Source organism: Benincasa hispida, chromosome 8 (assembly GCF_027475165.1).
Source record: "Benincasa hispida cultivar pf3 chromosome 8, pf3_genome.v1.1, whole genome shotgun sequence".
NCBI lineage: Eukaryota > Viridiplantae > Streptophyta > Magnoliopsida > Cucurbitales > Cucurbitaceae > Benincasa > Benincasa hispida.
In genome coordinates this window covers 9,895,945-9,915,060 of record NC_143485.1, presented here as the reverse complement: position 1 = coordinate 9,915,060, position 19,116 = coordinate 9,895,945, and the positions used below count along the sequence as shown (strand labels likewise).

At 37.1% G+C, this 19,116-nt stretch overlaps 1 pseudogene across 3 annotated transcripts; it reads left to right on the top strand.

Annotated features, from left to right (window-relative positions):
- Nucleotides 1-5,404: 5,404 nt before the first annotated feature.
- Nucleotides 5,405-18,815, top strand: LOC120083534 (pentatricopeptide repeat-containing protein At2g22070 pseudogene; annotated as a pseudogene). 3 transcript variants are annotated; one of them, XR_016531063.1, is made up of 5 exons: nt 5,405-8,434; nt 17,203-17,351; nt 17,589-17,685; nt 17,836-17,915; nt 18,029-18,815. The product of XR_016531063.1 is annotated as a pentatricopeptide repeat-containing protein At2g22070 pseudogene, transcript variant X2 (transcript). The 3 variants fall into 3 exon arrangements; XR_016531062.1 differs by having other exon boundaries at nt 17,586-17,685; XR_016531064.1 differs by lacking the exon at nt 17,203-17,351.
- The last annotated feature ends 301 nt before the right edge of the window (nt 18,816-19,116 follow it).

The following is a 19,116-nucleotide window of genomic DNA, read 5'->3' as shown; positions in this document are numbered from 1 at the left end:
AATGTGTTTGGTAAACGATCGCCTACAAAAGGATATACGATCGTATATCATGAGGTACATGATTGTATACCACCACATATACAATCATATATACAATGGTATATAATCTAATATCTAATAATACATGATCATGTATGTTGTGGTACACGATCGTGTACCTCATGATATACAATCGCAAATATGACGATACATGATTGCATATATAGTGGTACACGATTGAAAAAATAATAATGAACGAACTTCTAAAACTTTCAGTTAATACTTACAGTATTCGTTTCTAGGTATATAGAATGATCTTCTTCGAAGAATGCTCGCTCTAAACTCACAAAATAAATTGAATGGAGTTGAAGCTGAAGAGTTGAAAATGATATTCCATTACTTGTCCCATGGTTAAGAAGCAATAACATTGAATTCTAGTGGTACAATGTTGGTTGAGAATAAATAGTTACATTCATTTATGGTAGGTTATTCTGTGGTTGGAAGGGAAGATCATTGTTGGGGTTGATGCCCTAAATCTCGTAGGGTCCTATAGTTCGTAAACCATGTACGAACAAATATTTATATGATTAATAATATTTGATATTTTATTCACTCTGTCTATGAAATATATGATATTTTAGTTGCATTAACCATAAACCAATAAACTAACATCCAAGGTTATTGTTGTAACTTAAACATATATGTGGAGACATATAGGCGGATCATGTTTAAGTGATAACCTAAATGGTCTGTAGTATATTGATAAGGCTGGGTACCTTATCCTGGTGACATTACGAGTGTGACCCGCTTTGTAGATGTTACAAATATTGTAAAGTGCTACAAATGATCTGATTCTGATCATTCATGTATTAGACATGCGAACGGGGATATTCTATATAAAAGAGTTTGTATAAGACCGGACCATGAAATGTTTAGTCTCGTTATATAACGCTGTTCATAATAGAAGCTTTCATTTCACTAGGATGACCATAGGTAACATGACCTTAATCCTGAGTTAGTTGTGAACTCCTGCCTATGAGGGCAGTCCTTTGATTTGTGTTGGTGAGAGTGGCCAGATCGTTGACTCAACAAACCTACCATTTTGGGGATTCGTCTGATTTGGGAGTTGGGAACTCAGCTACACAAGATGGAATTCACTCCTTCCTCGAAGTATGGGTAAGTAGATAAATTGATCCCTTAAGGGCTGGTTCTGAGTCTTGAACAATGTAGCGCCACATCCTCTCTTGGCCTGAGGGGGAGTTTAGTCATAATGAGACTATGATCTATTGTTCATTAAAGGGATCAATAGTACTTAAGGAGTTAGATGTAACTATAGGGGCAAAACGGTAATTTGGCCCAACTGTACTTATAAGCAATTTGTGAAGGGTCATAGTATCGTTGATTGGTTATATCCAATGGACACAGAAATATATTTGTAGTGCGAAGAGTGCAGCTGTCGGTATTTAATGGAGTGTTCGACAGTTAACGAATGGTGGATAAAGTAATTAAAGAGTTTAATTATTTATTCACGTACCGTTGGAGCTTCAAGCTACAGGTTCATAAGGTCCCTTTGGTAGCTCAAAGGATTTAGTTGAGAATCAGTTTTTGGGTTAATTTGAAATGTTCAAATTAATAAGAGGGAATTTAATTATATATGATATAATTGACATAATGTATTTGATACATTATTGTTTAATTGGAGGAATAAATATTTGAATGAGATTCACATAATTGTTAAATTTAACATAAATATGATTTATATTAAATGTCATAAAATAGAGAAAAAGAACTATAGTTTATATTGTATATGATGCAATATTAAAACTATAGGTTATAAATATAATATGATAAGTTGATTGTCATATTTATTTATAATTATTAATTATTTGATAGTCAATTCCCTTTTTCTCTCTAATCACCATAGTAGGAAGTTAATCAGTTTTTGTGGCAAATTGGGGTAAATGAAATATGATTTTATTATTCCAAGAAGAAGAGTTACACAACTTGTGAAGTCTACTACACGATTTGATTAGAGCCTATGCCATAGACTCTTTTCTCTATACGATTAAAGAAAACTCCATGTGATAGCTTGTTCTTCATTCAATCGTCTTCCTCCTCCAACTTCTAAACTCTCTCCTAACCAAAATAGCAAGAGCCCACCACTCTTGGGTTCTCACATCGAGAATACCAAGGTCACCAAGTGGTAGTGTCCTCTCTTTTGGTTCGAGACTTGTTGCTGTTTGAGAAGAGTTTGTTGCTGTTCGAGGCGTTCGAATTAGTTTGAGAGATTTACTTGAAGAGTTCTTCAAAGATATAATCTCTAAACCCTTTTTCTTATTCAAAAGCATGCTGTAATTTATGTTTTGATGCATAATCTGTATTGTTGATTGTAAATGTTTGTTTCAATCGAAATGGGATTTGGACAATCCGCTTCCACTCATAGGTTCTCCGTAAAACGAGTTCCTTCACAAAGGATGAACAAGAATAAAAGAAGGGACAATAACATTTAAAACTAAAGGCAAAGATGGTATTTCACGTATGGAAAATGTCAATGAGAACAAAATTTTTAGAAAGAGGTCATTCATAGAAAAGTTTTTGGTTTTTAGGTTATTTTGTGAAATTTTCCTTTTATCTGGGTGGCCATTCATGAATTCAATCTTTATTTCAATTACAAAGTTACCCAATTTTGATTTCTAATGGAGACTCTTGGGAAATTTGGGTTGATGACCTATAATTTAGGCCCATAATGCCAAATGATCCTTTTTTTTTTTTAAAAAAAGTCAATTGACCCTCAATTGACATCATCACGATATTAAATTACAAGAATTGCCCCTCACGATATTGGTCTCGCTCTCGCTTCAATGGATCTCGCTTTTGCTGTCTCTTTTCCATCATGATGTGATTGTTTGTCAGTGTATGAATGATTTGACAATTTTCACAAAATCATCTGTCTAAAACCTCAAATCGTTAACACACCAAAAATATAATGGTGAATTTTTTAAAATCTAAACTGCATTTGAACTATGATTTTGTTGAACAAGGTTTTCCAAAATGGAGTTTTTCAAAACCAAACGAAGTTTTCAGAACGGAACAGACTTTTGTAGAACATGGTTTCATTGGTGTTTGTTGGAACGTGGTTTCAAAAAAGATATGAAAATAGCATAACAAAAGGAGTCTGAGTGAGAGCAATCATTACCAAGGGTTTAAGGTTTTGAGTGAAAGAGTGAGAGGGAGCGACAACGAGAGAGTGTGAGAGCGAAAAAGAGCGATAGCGAGAGTCATGAGAACGAGAACAAGAGAGAGCGACAACGAGAGAAATCAATATGTATTAGACGATATTCATCTGCTTGTACAACTTAATGGAAAATGTTCTCTTGCTTTGTAGGATGACAGAAAAATGTCTACTCATTCGATACGGAGGTGATTGGGATGAGAACCAAAATTTGTATATTGAAGGCAAGCTAACAGGAGTTAATGTGCCTATTACATTGAAGTATGAAGAACTTAAAGCTCACATTTATAGGGTTACAGAGTATGATGTTATCATGAGAGTTAAATATAAGCTTGACTACAAAGCCCCTCCACAATACATACAGAACGATGGTGATGTTTGCTTCCTTCTTTTCTGGGAAGATCTTTGTAGAGTTCAACTATTTGTAACGCTAAGATCTTTGTAGGGTGATCTTAACAGCATCATCATCGTTTCGAACTCCAAATTCTTATATTCTTCTTCTAGTAAATTCAGGTGGAATGCATCCAAAGTCTACTGATTACCAAAATATTTCCTTGCAAGTTCTTGTGAGGACTCCTCACTTCGAACAACTCGCGTAAAGGACTAGCACAAACTAGTAATCAACAAAAAATTGTCTTTCGAAAATGTGACGACCTTTCATCTAACAAAGAAGTTGATCGAGTCTGCTCTCTGCTTCTTCAATTCCCTCAACGACCTTTCATCTAACAAAGAAGTTGTTCTCTTGAACATCTCTAACTGCCCTCAGGTAAGCTTATCCTTCACAATCTTGTTGGCATTCGCAAAGTGGGCCAGGACTCATTCTTATCCTTCACAATCTTGTTGGCATTCGCAAAGTGGGCCAGACTCATTCTTACTAGGGAAACCTATAAACTTCACGTATTTTCAAAGTTTTTGACATCTTAAATTACTCCTGCATGATATGAACATTCAATCTATCAGTTAGAAGGTTCTTAAAAAAAATCAATAACAATATAGACTTAGCTTGTCTCACTCTTTCATATATCACTTTTGCCTATTATGCTCTCGTCCATCTCGCTCTTGCTGATCCAACTCTCCCCAGTGTCGATCTCGCTGATCTTGCACTCGCTTATATTGCTCTCGCAAAACTAACTCGCTCTCACTTTATCTGGCTCTAACTATATTATCTTCGTCCTCAACCTATGCAGAACACATCGAAACCCAAAATAAAAACAGATGTGACCGATTGATTATTAAATTCCGAAACTCACAGAACATGCCGACCGATTCCAACCCAACGAAACCTCCTGAAGCTATACACTCTTTGAAGACACAAGTCCCCTAAAGATACAAGGACTCTTCCAAGACTTCAACTTCAATAAAATCACGCGCTCTGCTTCTTCAAGTCAAATATACGCATTCAATTAAGAGAGAATCAGAGAATCAAGTACGAGAGATCGAACCACATCGCATAAACATCAACATCAACAAAAGTTCAAATTCCACGAATTAAGTTTTCTTGAAAACCTCGTGCGAACACAATGATTACTTTTCCTTAATAATTAATTGACTATTAAAACACGATAGGAAAATTTGAATCTTCCCACCTCACTATTAAACTTTTAAATAAATAATTAAGAGATAAGGACTTCCTTAAAATTATTATTATGAAAAAAGAAAGTGACTATTTTAGTTGCAAATTTTAAGTAGAATGAATAGTATACTATTTGGTGCCCTTGAATTTTCTTTGTTTAAAAAATAGAGAAATTTTCCCACATTAAAAATGTCAAACTATTTACAGAAATAACACAAAAAAAAAAAAACATTCATAGACACGGATAGACTTCTATCAGCATCTATCACATAGTATCAATGATATGATTCTATTAGTTTCTATCAATGATAAATACTGATAGACTTCTATTAGTTTCTATATAAAAAAAAAATAATAAATTTTGCTATTTAGTATAATTAGTTTCCTTTATTTTTCCAATTTTGAAAATTTCCTAAAAATACACCTATATATACCATATAAAAAAGGAACTAAATGGAAAGAATCTTTCTTCTCCCATTTTGCCCTTTAATTTGTCATAAGGGTTTATTATGTTGGAATTTAGGAGAGACTAGCCCTCTCGAAAGGCTAGGTTATCATGTTCTATGATATTATAGCTTATCTCAATATATTTTCACCAATTTCCATATCTCGATATACTTGAGCTTGTTATTGTATTCTTGAGTATTTTCTTGTAAGGTGGTATCCTAACACATATACGACAAAGATTAAATTCACTTACCCAAGAACTTCGATTGTGGCCGCAGATAGACGATTCGTATAGAAGACAAAAGGGAGGGCAATTTTGTAATTTGATATCGCGATGACATCAGCAAAAGGTCAATCGACATTTTTTTTTTTTTTTTTTTTAAATATCATTTGACATCATGGACCCAAATTTTAGGTCATGGCCCAAATTTCCGGAGACTTTCATTTTATATGCATAACTTTGCTCGATAATCTTACATGCCAACCTCTGCACTGCTCGGGAAGATAATTTCTGTGTTTTATTTTCCAGTATATCTAAAAAATGGCATACCATGTTAGGATTGCGACTCTTGTTTACCTTTGATTGTTAAACAATCTCGAATTCAAACTCGAGAAGATTGAAAATGAAAGCAAAATCCAAGCTGCGGCAAGCAATAGACTTGCTCTGCTCTCAGAGCACTGCCACTTCTGAGGCATACACCCAATTGGTCCTTGAATGTGTTCGTAAAAATGACATCAACCAAGCTAAGAGACTCCAGTCCCACATGGAGCACCATCTTTTCCAACCCACCGATCCCTTTCTTCACAATCAGCTACTTCATTTGTATGCAAAATTTGGCAAGCTTCGAGATGCCCAGAACTTGTTTGATAAAATGCTTGAAAGGGATGTTTTCTCTTGGAACGCTATGCTCTCTGCGCATGCTAAATCGGGTTCTATTCAAAATTTGCGGGCGACATTTGATCAAATGCCTTTTCGGGATTCAGTTTCGTACAATACGACCATTGCAGGTTTTGCTGGAAATAGTTGTCCAAAAGAGTCGCTTGAGCTTTTTAAAAGAATGCAAAGGGAAGGTTTCGAGCCTACGGAGTATACGATTGTAAGCATATTGAATGCATCTACACAGTTGTTGGACTTGAGGCGTGGGAAACAGATTCATGGGAGCGTTATTGTGCATAACTTTTTAGGGAATGTGTTTATTTGTAATGCTTTAACAGATATGTATGCCAAATGTGGTGAGATTGAACAGGCAAGGTGGTTGTTTGATTGTCATACTAACAAGAATTTGGTTTCTTGGAACTTAATGATATCTGGGTATGCAAAGAATGGAAAGCCTGAGAAGTGTATTGGTTTGTTACATGAAATGCGGTTGTCTGGACATATGCCCGATCAAGTTACCATGTCAACTATAATTGCAGCTTACTGTCAATGCGGACGTGTAGATGCAGCAAGAAAAGTGTTTAGTGAGTTTAAAGAGAAGGATATTGTTTGCTGGACAGCCATGTTGGTGGGTTATGCAAAAAATGGCAGAGAAGAGGATGCACTATCGTTGTTTAATGAAATGCTATTAGAACATATTGAACCTGACAGCTACACTTTATCAAGTGTTGTCAGTTCTTGTGCCAAATTGGCATTTCTACATCATGGTCAGGCAGTCCACGGAAAATCAATTCTTGCTGGACTTAATAATAATTTGCTCGTCTCTAGCGCACTAATTGATATGTATTCTAAATGTGGTTTCATTGATGATGCAAGGTCAGTCTTCAACCTGATGCCAACTAGGAATGTGGTTTCATGGAATGCTATGATTGTTGGTTGTGCACAAAATGGACATGATAAGGATGCCCTTGAACTCTTTGAAAATATGTTACAACAGAAATTTAAACCCGATAATGTAACTTTTATTGGGGTTTTATCTGCTTGTCTCCATTGTAATTGGATTGAGCAAGGGCAGGGGTACTTTGATTCTATAAGCAACCAACATGGACTGACACCAACTTTGGATCATTATGCATGCATGGTCAATCTCCTAGGACGTACGGGCCGGATAGGTCAAGCAGTTAGTCTAATAAAAAATATGGCCCATGAACCAGATTTCCTGATTTGGTCCACACTTCTATCCATTAGCTCAACAAAGGGTGATGTTGTAAATGCAGAAATGGCAGCTAAGCATCTCTTTGAATTGGATCCTACGAGTGCTGTACCATATATTATGCTCTCAAATATGTATGCCTCTATGGGTAGATGGAAGGATGTAGCATCAGTTAGGAATCTCATGAATAGCAAGAATGTGAAGAAGTTTGCTGGGTACAGTTGGATTGAAATTGATAATGAGGTGCGCAGATTTACATCAGAAGATCGGACTCATCCAGAAACAGAAAAAATATATGAGGAATTGAACATGTTGATAGGGAAACTTCAAGAAGAAGGATTTACCCCAAATACAAATCTGGTTTTGCATGATGTTGGAGAGGACGAAAAGTTCAAATCCATATGTTTCCACAGCGAGAAACTTGCTCTTGCCTTTGGTTTGATTAAGAAACCTAATGGAATTAGTCCAATAAGGATCATAAAGAATATCAGAATTTGCAACGATTGCCATGAATTTATGAAGTTTGCATCTAGGATTATTAGAAGGCAAATAATATTGAGAGATTCAAATAGGTTTCATCATTTTTCAACTGGGAAGTGCTCCTGCAAGGACAACTGGTAAGGAGTTTGCTGGTGTAGATTGGGGGAAGTCACGAGGTACAATGTGAGAAAACGATGACGTGAGGATATTGGGACTATAACAAAGAAGAGAAGTAGAGGGTTCAAGGGAAAAGGGTCGGTTCCTGAAATTTTCACATATAAGTCCCCAAGCCACTTGAAATTCCAGAATAGGAAATTGATGTTCCTCGTTGCACAATACTCCATCTTATACAAAAAATGAGAAACATCAATTTCAAACTCGCTAACTCCAAGATGGGAGTGGAGTGTTGCTGAAAAATTCTATAAGCGTCTGCATCCTGAATGTTTGAGGAAATCATGTATAGCATTCATTAAAAAAGTCTTCAAACACTGGTAAATTCTCCACAAGTGTGTGAAACCTTGTAACAATTAATTCTTGAATGTCATTCATGGGTGAACAGAAACCGAAAACGAGGTGAGCCACCAGTCTATAGAAAAAAGTACAAATCCAAGAGACTGTTACAATTAATAAAAGGTACCTAATCTCTTTTAGAGTTATATTTATTTGGAGTGGATTGTATTAGAACTTTTGAATTAACTCATGCATTTGTATAATGATATTTCGGTCTATTATTGCAGCATAAGAATTCTGTCAATTGATAGTCCAAGGAACTCTTATTCTTTTTCTGTACCATCAAAAATTGATAATGAAAGAGAAATGTATTTGTCTTAAGAAATAATAAACAAATAAAAATGAAGGCAGTGGTTTTAGTTAAGTTTTCTTTTTTAATTTTATTTTTTTAATTATTTTTTAATAAACAAATTTAATTGATGTATGAAATTTACAAAAGAAGTATTGTCTCTCTCTTTTATTATTATTTTTTAAAGTTTCATTTAGTCATTTAAATTTCAAGATTTTTATTTTACATGCACATGAGACCTTCCTACAAGGTTCAATGTGGATCTCCACGAAAGTGAGATTTTGATACTTAATAGCTCTAAATCTTTTGCCCCCAATCTGACTGAAGCCCAAGAGGGTTATTGCGCTTTGAGCTTTCAAAACACTACTAGATGAAGAAAACACAGAGGGTTGGAAGGCTTCCAACTTAATGAAGAATTGAAGAACTTGGGGACATAATGGTGTACTGCATGGTAACTGAAAGAAATGCTTTGGACAGAAACGAAAGAATAGAAAACTGAAAAGTAGTTGGTCCAACAGATACCAAGGAGGAGTTTGGGGGCTTATCAATTTAAGGAAAGGCTTCAAAGAAAGAAATTGAAGAGGGAGCTCTATGGCATTTTCCCTATGGACATAAAAGAAGGTGAAGTGGATGGGAGATGGTGTCTGAAGAGTTAGTTAGCCTGTGGTTGGTTGAAGAAAAGATATTGAAAAGAAGATCATTTATATTTTCACCAAGTTATATGAGAAAGAGGATTCCCAAAGGATTTTGTTGAAGCCTTTATTAATGGTTGTTTGAATATCGTAGATGGGTTATTGCTGTTACTGTAAGCTTGATGGGGGATAAGGCTCTTGGTTGGATGGTTTCATGATGAAGTGCCTAAAAAATGTTGGTAGATTTTTCAGACGTGGTCTATGGATCTGTTCCAAAATGCATGATGCAGAAAAATTGGATGATTCAAAAAAGAAAGAAGGCAGTGTTTATTAAGGATACTTTGCGTATTAGTTTGGCAATCTTAGTGTATTCCGTTCTGCTAAACTATAGCTCTAGCTGGGATATTAAAGCAGGTATTTCACTTTGCACATTAGAAGCTATTCCCCTATTGTATTTGGGGATACCTTGCATGATATCCGTAGAAAACTTGATTTTTATACTGGTATGCCGTCTTTTGGAGAAAAGCTTGAGAAATTGGGAGATGGAGGAAATTCTGTTCATCAACAAGGGTGGTTGACAGTCTATCTAGTGCTGTTCTTTCAAGTCTTCCAATGGATCTTATGCCCTTATTCCATTTACCAAGGAAGGCAATGCTAGGGTTAGAGAAAAATGAGGAAATCTTTTTGCTGATAGTGAAGGGAAATTGAAACATTTGATCAACTGGTATTCAGTCTCCAAGCTTTTGGAATGTGGAGGATCAGAAGTCTGAAATCAAAGTATAAAGAATGAGGAATTTATGAAAAAATGATTGTGGATATTTTCGAAAGAAACAAACGAGTTGTGGCCTAAGACTTAGTAGTATAGTATTCTATTCATGAAGCATGAGCACTGATGGACTACACAATATAAAAAAAATCAAGGTCTGCCGCCAAAGGAATACTTACTATTAAGAACAAAATTTTCTCTTCCAGAGTAAAAAACCCAGCTTCTGAATGGTATTCCTATTTGCTCTACTCCAAAAAATCCTTTAATTCATAATGATTCATTTGATGACTCCACTGTTAGCATGAGTAGTGAAGAGTTGGACACTTTTGTTGAAGCCCCTGAGAATGAGCTTTTAGTTTCTGATGAGCATTACAGGGAAGCCCTTATTAATTTGTTTCAGAGGAATGAAGAGAGAAAGGATGTATGTTATTCTCCCATGTCTCCTTCTGAAATTCCATCCCATATTTCCTCCATTGTTGAAGTTTGTGGTTTGCAATTCTGTAAAGCTAAGCATCATTCTGGTTAGTTTGTCTTTTGAAGCATCTTGGTATGATTTGTATCTTGCGGAATACTTGAGGTCTTGGGTTGTTATTCTCTGTGAGCTGTATGGACTTTTCTTTCAGAGGCACTCCTTTTCAGAATTTTGTGGCTTGTTTTTTGGGTTAGTTGTCTGTTTATAATTGGTCTCAAGAACAAGATTATCAAGGAATTTTATTTGGAGGTGATGTTTGCACAAACTTCTACAAGTTTGTTTCTCTAATAGATTGCTGATTGTTTTAAGGACTGTTTCTTCTGCTACTTTCAGATTATAAGGTGGCTTTGTTACCAAGTTGGCAAATTTGGAGGATGGATTTTTCTGGTTTTGATTGCCCTCTCTTATAGTTCTTGGCGGCCTTTATCTAATTGGATTTGTCGTTTTTTAAGGCGTAATGATTCTCCAGTTGATCTAGTTGATTTGTTTCTTTGATCTAGTTGATTTGTTGCTTTGATCTAGTTGATTTGTTTCCCTCCTATGACATTGGTTTTATGGTTTGTTGGTTTTATTGTTTTGCCAAAGTTGTAGCTGGCTTTCTCTCCCTTGGATTATATCCATAGTAATTGTTCTCATTACATGGTGCTTCTTCTCATAGCTTCCGTTGCAGTGGTGTTTGGGAGTGTTGTTCAAAGAGCCATTTTGTTCCCTTTTGGGTTGTTTTTGTTTGTAATTGCTTTATTTTTCTGGACAAATCCCTCAATGGGCTTTATTTAGTATTATTTGTGATGAAAAGCAATAGAAGAGAAAAAAAGATAGACACACAATAGTTTATGTGGAAAACCCTATAACAGGGAGAAAAACCACGATATAAAATGTTTCTTATTAATTTTCTGATACAAACAATACAGGGAAACTACACATATAACTAGAACAGTAGGAAACCCTAGGGCACAGGTAAAAGACAAAAACGCCCCTAGGACAAACTCTCCTATTTTCAACACTTCCCCTCAAGTTGGGCCATAGATATCAGTAAGACCCAACTTGCTAACACAAAAATCAAAGTTTTATCTAAGAAGCCCTTTTGTGAGAACATCTGTGATTTGTTGACTGGAGAGAATGTAGGGAATACAAATGCTGCCACTGTCTAGTCTTTCTCTGATGAAATGCCTATCAATTTCCACGTGTTTTGTTCGTCATGCTGCACTGGATTATTTGTGATGCTTATTGCGACTTTGTTGTCACAATAGAGTTTCATCGAGAGATCACTGTCTTGATTGAGATCCGTTAGGATCTTTTTTAGCTAGATCTCTTCACATATTCTTAGACTCAGAGCCCTATATTCTGCCTCCGCACTGCTTCTGGCAACGACCCCTTGTTTCTTACTCCTCCAAGTAACGAGATTACCCCACACGAAGGTATTGTACCCCAGATGTTGACTTTCTGTCCACAACCGAACCTACCCAATCAGCGTCTGTGTAAGCCTCAATGCATCGTTTGTCAGACTTCCTGAACATCAACCCCTTACCAGGAGTAGTTTTCAAATATCTCAGGATGTGTTCCACAGTCTTCATATGTTCTTTGTAAAGAGCTTGCATAAATTGACTGACTGCACTGACAGCGTAAGATATGTCTGGTCTGGTATGAGATAGGTAGATCAATCTTCCAACAAGCTGCTGATATCTTTCCTTATTAATTGGAACACTGTTATTCAAGTTAATGAGTTTAGCATTAACCTCCATAGGGGTATCAGCTAGTTTACAACCTGTCATACTTGTCTCCTTGAGCAGGTCAAGAGTGTATTTCCGTTGAGAAACTGAAATTCTTTATTTCGATCGAGCCACTTCCATTTCGAAGAAATACCTCAATTTTCGAAGGTCTTTAATTTTGAACTCAGCCATTCTTCTCTTTAGCCTAACAATCTCTGTGGCATCAATACTAGATATGACAATGTCATCCACATACACAATAAGGACCGTAATTTTTCCTGATACTGACCTTTTTGTAAACAGATTGTGATCTGAATGCCCTTGACTATACCCTTGAGATTTCACGAAGGTAGTGAATCTGCCAAACCAAGCTCTTGGAGATTGCTTCAACCCATACAAGGATTTTCTTAGCTTACAGACTCAGTGATTGAATTGACTCTCGAACCTCGGGGGTGGACTCATGTAAACTTCTTCTAATTTCCCATTTAGAAAAGCATTTTTTTACATCAAGATGATGGAGGGCCCAATCTCTGTTAATTGCTACTGATATAAGGACTCGGACAGTGTTTAACTTTGCCACTGGGGAGAAAGTCTCGGAATAATCTATTCCAAAGGTTTGAGTAAAGCTTTTGGCAACCAATTTTGCCTTGTACCTATCAATCGTTCCATCAGGCTTGTACTTTATTGTAAACACCCACTTGCATCCAACTGTCTTGTGTCCTCTAGGAAGGGTGACCTGATCCCAAGTGTTATTTTTCTCAAGTGCTCCCATCTCCTCCATAACTACAGTTTTCCATTCAGGAATCTCCATCGCTGCATGTATACTGCTTGGTATCGTAATTATGTCCAGGCTTGTAGTAAGGACCTTGAATTCAGGGGACTGATTACTGTAAGATAGGTAGCTCTGCAGCGGATACTTCGTGCAGGATCTAGTACCTTTCCTCAAGGCAATGGGAAGATCGAGAGAGGCATCATAACTTTTCTTCTCACCTGACTCCCCAACACATTCGGCCTTCTGCTTAAGAGTCTCATCTTCTGAAGAACCTTTTGCACATTCACCCTCGAGAGTACCATCTGCTGGAGTAGTTTTTTTCAAAACTGTCACCATTTGCAACCCCATCATCATCGTATAAGGTGTCCTTGGCACAATCATCGGTACTATCGAGGCTTTCTCTGCTTTCACCCACATCATTTTCAACACAACAGTCATTTTCAACACAAACATCGTTATCACTAGAGGTAGGAATACTAGTACCTAGAACTGATGCTAGGTCTAACTCATGGACCGGAGTCGGAGAAGTAATAGGCGACACTATTTCCTTTATGAGATTCTTCCTATAGTATGTTATCTAAGGAACTTGTTTGGTTGGAAGGACAGTCTTGTCAATATCCATGACAAGCTCATGAAGAACACTCCCAGGTTCAGACTCAGGAAGAATAATCCCAGGTTCAGATAACCCTAATGAACTTGGACTCCAATGAGTCTCTTCACTAGTACTCTCCCCTTGGAGACGATTAATGGGAAAGAAAGGTTGATCTTCAAGGAAAGTAACATCCATCGAGACAAAGTATTTTCGTGAGGACGAGTGATAACATTTGTACCCATGTTAATGAAGGGGATATCCAACAAAGACACATTTCTGGGCGCGGGGAGTGAATTTAGTGCGATTAGGACCATGGGCATGGACAAATACACGACACAACCAAACACTCGAAGAGGGACATCAGGAACAAGGTGGTTATTGGGATAGAACTCATTGAAACACTCTAGAGGGGTCTGAAACTTTAAGACACGGGAAGCATGCAGTTTATCAGGTGGGCTGTCGTTAAGATAACATCCCCCTACAAGTAGGACGGTAGGGAAGTAGACAACATAAGAGAACAAGCGACTTCAACGAGATGACGATTTTTTCGCTCAGCCACCCATTCTGTTGAGGAGTGTACGCACATGAACTTTGATGAACAATTCCCTTAAAGGTTAAAAATTCCTGGAAAGACTTATTGAAAAACTCACGACCGTTGTCACTTCGAAGGATGACAATTTTTGTATTGAATTGGGTTTCCACAGTGGTATAAAATTGTTGAAATACTAACAAGACCTCGGACTTATCGGTGAGAAGGAACACCCAGGTAAGCCGAGTGTGATCATCAATAAACGTCACAAACCAGCGTTTGCCAGTAGAGGTAGTGACGGGTGAAGGACCCCAGACATCACTATGAATAAGAGTGAACGGTTTAGACAACTTATATGGCTGAGACCTCAATGAGACACGATGTTGTTTAACCTGAATACACACATCATAAGTCAGACCATAAATATTAATATTATGAAACAGATGGCGAAATAGATATTTCATATATTGAAAACTCAGATGCCCGAGACGGAAATGCCATAACATGTAATCTCTTTCAAAAGTAGAAAAACAAGATGAAAGTACACTAGTCCTATCACATGACCTAGAAGAAGTATCTACATTAAGGAAATAGAGTCCCCCATCATGTCGGGCAGTGTCAATCGTCATCCCCGAACTCAGATCTTGAAAAAAACAGCATTAGGTGAGAAAATGACCTGACACCCTAGATCTCTTGTAATCTTACTAACAGATAATAAATTATAAGAAATTTTGGGAACATGCAACACATCTTGTAGGATTAAACCCTTAAAAGGAGAGAGATGACCCTTTCCTGCCATAGGAGCAAAGGATCCATCTGCAATTCAGATTCTTTCATTACCAACACCTGGATGATACTGTTTATCATTAACAGGATCAGATGTTTTAAATGCAGCGGAATCTATTGAAGAGATCAGTAAATTGTTCATGGCACTGGACCCGTTTTCCTCCAGAAGAATCTCAGAACAAACTTCCATGAGGGACGGTATTGGACTATGGCCCGAGATTCGACTCCGTACGACATCGAACTTAGAATTTAGACCTGCAAGGAAATCATAGACCCGATCAGTTTCTGCGGACTTGAAGTGTTGCACTCCCCCGCAAGGACAATCCCAGACCATCTCATGACATGGGTCCATCTCTTGCCATAGTAATGACAATTTATTGAAGTATGCTGTTACATCCATCGTTCCTTGTTTGCATTCATGAACTTGCTTGCATAAGGTGTAGAGCCGAGATGCATTCTATCGTTTGGAGTACAACTTCTAAACGACATCCCAGATGTTTGGAGCAGTAGCAGCATACAGTAGAGTTTTTCCTATCTGAGGTTTCATGCTACCTATTAACAGAGATCGGAGTAAAGAATCCTCCCCCTTCTAGATACGTTCTTGAGGGTCATCTGGTTTTGGTTTCGGTATCTCACCCGTTAAATATCCGATTTTATGACGATCCTCGAGGGCCGTCTTGATAGATTGTGACCAAGAAAAGCAGTTTTGACCATTCAATTTTTCTCCAACAATAAAACCTGCAGAGTTTCCCATAGCCCAGACCATAAATGTGCTGTAGGTAAAGTAGGGAAGGAGGTTCCCGGATTTTCGGAGTACATCGGTAGATTAGAAGGGAAATCTAATTAAATACCCGAGGTCGTCCCGAGTGCTTCTCCGAAGGTGGCTATCTGTTGTTGAATAGACTCGTTTTGCTGTTTAAGTTGAAGTTGAAGTTGGGTGAATTGTTCCTGGATATAGTCAAGTTTTTGTCCAAGGTAAGGTGATGATGACTCCCCCACTTTAAATTTGCCACCCATAGGAACTTGTTGACTGAGACTGCCACCCAAGCTCGGCTGGAACGGAAGCACGGTCGGTGCTGGGCAGGAACTGCGGCTGGGATCAGCGGACTTCAGTTGGGATCGGGTACAGACAGCAACGGGGATCGAAATGCTACGACTGGAATCCGCTGGGTCACGGCTGAGGGGGTCCACGTGCGCGGCAGGGTTGGTCCAGAAGGCTCCAACCGGTTGAAAGATGGATGGGTCAGGTTGGCACTTGTCGACCGGCTGGTGTTCGACTGTGGACGACTCGGCGCGAAGCTGGAAGTCGCTAAACGCTAGACTTCTGATCGTTTGAGGCGCGTCGCGGCTTCCGATCGTCTGAGGCATGGCGCGAGGGTTTTTCTGAGTGCTGCATGGGTCCGTCTGGTGGCCGATCCAATCGGCTGGCTGGGTCTGCTGGTTGCTGATCTAGTCGACTGCCTGTCCTGCTAGTTGGTCTGATCCAATTGGTTGATGAAGATGTGGTAGATTCTTCTGAAAGTACCATTCTATAGCGTTTTGTACGATAGTGCTATATCGGTGGTTGTGGTGCCAGATGACACTTGTGATTCTCCTGTTTGGTTTTCCTCAATGGTGGCCAGGGTTTCATCTCCATGCTCTGATACCATGATGAAAAGCAATAGAAGAGGAAAAAAAGAGAGGCACACAATAGTTTACGTGGAAAACTCTATAATAGGGAGAAAAAACCACGATATAGAACTTTTCTTATTAATTTTCTGATACAAACAATACAGAGAGACTACACATATAAATAGAACAGTAGGAAATCCTAGGGCACAGGTAAAAGACAAAAACGCCCCTAGGGCAAACTCCCCTATTTTCAACAATTTGCTTTGTCTTGCTTATTATGTTTAATTGTATTTCTAGCATTAGTCTCTTTCATTTCATCAATGAAAATCTTGGTTTCCGTTAAAAAAAAAATGTAGGATGCCAGGTGTCCGTGATGGAACATATCAAAATTGTGAGCCATAGGCCATATTCATAAATTTTCAACTTTACCAGGGCCTTCCTTCGGTCAACTTGGATCAAGAGAAACAACTTTTGACAGCATTTTTGAATCAATATCTTTTTTAGCCCTTTTTGTTCTTGTGGCTTATTCCCCAACACAGCCCATTGGAAGAGTTTTCTTTGTAATTCCTATGGCTATGCCTTCTTTCGTAATTTCATATTATCATTGGAGTTCTCATGCATGTTTCCCTTAAAAAAAAAAAAAAAAAGAAAGGAAAAGCTTTCTGGGTTGACACTTGGGTTTGGAATTTGCCTCATTCCATTGTATTTCCTGGATTATATGTTTTTTCTGCAGACGAAAACATCTGAACTCACTCTTGGAGAACTGTCACAATGAGAAATCAACACTATGAGAAACTGGAAGATGTAAGATGTCTAGTAGAGGCGATGGATGACTTTTCTCTTGGTAGTGGGGAGAGAGTATTTCCAAGATAGGTCCTTCAGGTATTTCCTCGTTCAAGTTCCTTATTGTAGGAACTAACAACCGCCTTGTTGATATCAAAGACCTACTGAATGCCTTTTGCAAACCGCTCATACAGTAGGAAATGTTGTGAATTCTTATTTTGAAAATGTTATCGTAAATATCTCATTTTTGAAATTGATCATAGGAAAAAGTATACTTCTGCTGAATCATCTTAACAAATGAAAATGTTTGTTCTGATTTCTTTGCTGTCTCAGCAGGTCTTGTTGGGTACCAATTGATGATATCAATAAGTTTTTGTAAATGGTACGTGTAGGAGGTTGTGTATTTCCTCATAACAAGGAACCGGATTACCTAGTAAGTGTTTTTTTTAAGGCACTTGTTAATCCATAATTTCCTTATTGTATCACACACTGAAACTTGATGCTGTTTTGACTTGTTTGAGTACTAGTTCGAAAACAAGGTTTTCTAACTTCAAATTTGTTTTCCCTTTCTTTCTTTGTAAAGAGAGATGGTCAGTATCGCATTGATTCTCAGGCCACTCCAACATTGCTAAATTGTCTCATCTGCAAACTCTCGTACTACAGGTTTGTAATTGTTTAGCTAGCGCATGGTTTATTAATCATGGCTTCTTTCTTGGTTTCTATAGTTTTTTTTTCACCGTTATAATTCTTATTCTTTTCTGTCCGTTTGGCTGCAGGTTCGTGGAGACAGATGGTAAAGGATTTGATGGGTGATGCAGACAGAAATTGGGAAGAAATATTTTAAACTTAGGAATAAAATCTTCCAAAGTGGAAAAAAATATTTTATTTTTAATAGGATGAGAAATTGCTATTTCTAATCTAAAATATTTCAGGGTTTTCCAAAGTAACCTCTTTTTTAAAATGTGGTTTTTCTAAGAGAAATTATTTTAAATGATAAAACTGTTAGAAATATTTTCAAATATAGCAAAATAGTATGTTTTCATATTAGGAAATTTTTTAATATTTTGCTATATTTGTAACCCTTTTTCTAATCTCTTTTTAATTTTTCAACTTTTGTGATGTTGCCGATATACCATTGAAAAAGCAAAAAAAAAAAAAAAAAAAAATCACCGGGGGGATTTCAAACGGCTAAAGAGTAAAAAGACCCATGTTTTTTTCTCCTCCTTCCTTTTCTAGGATATTTTAGTAACATCACATGTGGGGCCCTCAAATTAATCATTGAAAAAATAAAAAAAGGTTAAAAAAAACGAGATTTTAAAAAAGAGGTTAGTTTTGAAATCTCAAAAACTTTTTAGGTTAGAAATCACAATTTCCCTAATTATCCAAGAAATTCTGAGCAGTGATTTTTGTCGATGGAGAGAAACTTGTTTGTTGAGAATATGGGATTTTCACGTAAAGATAGAAGAGGTAAACAAATTCATCTTGTTGTCTCTTTTGCTTGATGTCATTTTGAAGAGGAAAACAAGTTTCCAGCATGTTGAGATAGATTCATGCGTTTTCTGATGTGAATATGGATCTTTTTAGGTATTCATCACTCACACTGGATGGTAAGAATCTACAAATTGAAATCTCCAACGAACAGAATAAGGGATTAGTAATGGTAACTAATTGTCCTAAAATAATTAATTAGCCAATATGATTAGATGAATGTATGCTATATACTCGAACTAAATGCATTAAGATTTAGGGATTATGATGAGATGCTTAATCAAATATTTAATGTGATTTTCCTCTAGATTAATTGATCAATACTCATTGAGTGGATGCCAAACAATTCACAAGTTAATCAAACCTTTTACTACTT